Below are 738 nucleotides of genomic sequence, written 5' to 3'. Positions count from 1 at the left end.
CGTTCTGGAGTCTTTCCTTTTTTAATAAATTCCCCAAATTGCAGATTAACTTCTGGTGTGATAAATAACCATGGTGGAATTGGTGACTGTGAAACCGTAAAGCCAAACGGAAACTGAGTATAACCACGATTTTTAGCTTTTATGTCTCCTGTTAGGTTTATTCAATGATGATTATAAAGTTAATGTGTGTACATATGAAACATTGGAGAAATGAGATGCTTCACTCTGTTTACTGCAAACTGTTATGCAACGGTGGTAGAAAATTACTGATTTTTGTGCAAGGCTAATCACAGTTATCAGAAGACCACTCTGTTCTGTGATTCAGTCAGAGGAGCATTTTGTCCTATGACCTGACCAATTGCCTTGTCAGAAGAACACTCTATTTTGTAACTCACCCCATGTGTTATGATCGGCTAATAAAAGGGTTTTGCAGAGGAAGTCAGTCAGAGAGCTGAATGTAACTCTCTCCTTCTGCAGAAGCTATTAAAAATCCCTCTTCTGTGTAGACTCAGTTCCTCTTTTACAAACCTACATTTTTTAACCTAACATCTCCAATCCATCCAAAGCTATTATAATAAGATTTATGATGTTCCCAGCAGTCCTGTAGCACAGCCTTAGATTGAAGATCATAATTATGGCCCTTTAGGTTTACCCAATACATATACACTACCGTTCAAAAGTTTGGGGTCACATTGAAATGTCCTTATTTTTGAAGGAAAAGCACTGTACTTTTCATTT

Source organism: Cyprinodon variegatus, unplaced genomic scaffold (genome assembly GCF_000732505.1).
Source record: "Cyprinodon variegatus isolate N-32 unplaced genomic scaffold, C_variegatus-1.0 Scaffold155, whole genome shotgun sequence".
Taxonomy (NCBI): domain Eukaryota; kingdom Metazoa; phylum Chordata; class Actinopteri; order Cyprinodontiformes; family Cyprinodontidae; genus Cyprinodon; species Cyprinodon variegatus.
The sequence above is the reverse complement of the archived record's forward strand: the minus strand, read 5'-3'. Positions refer to the sequence as shown.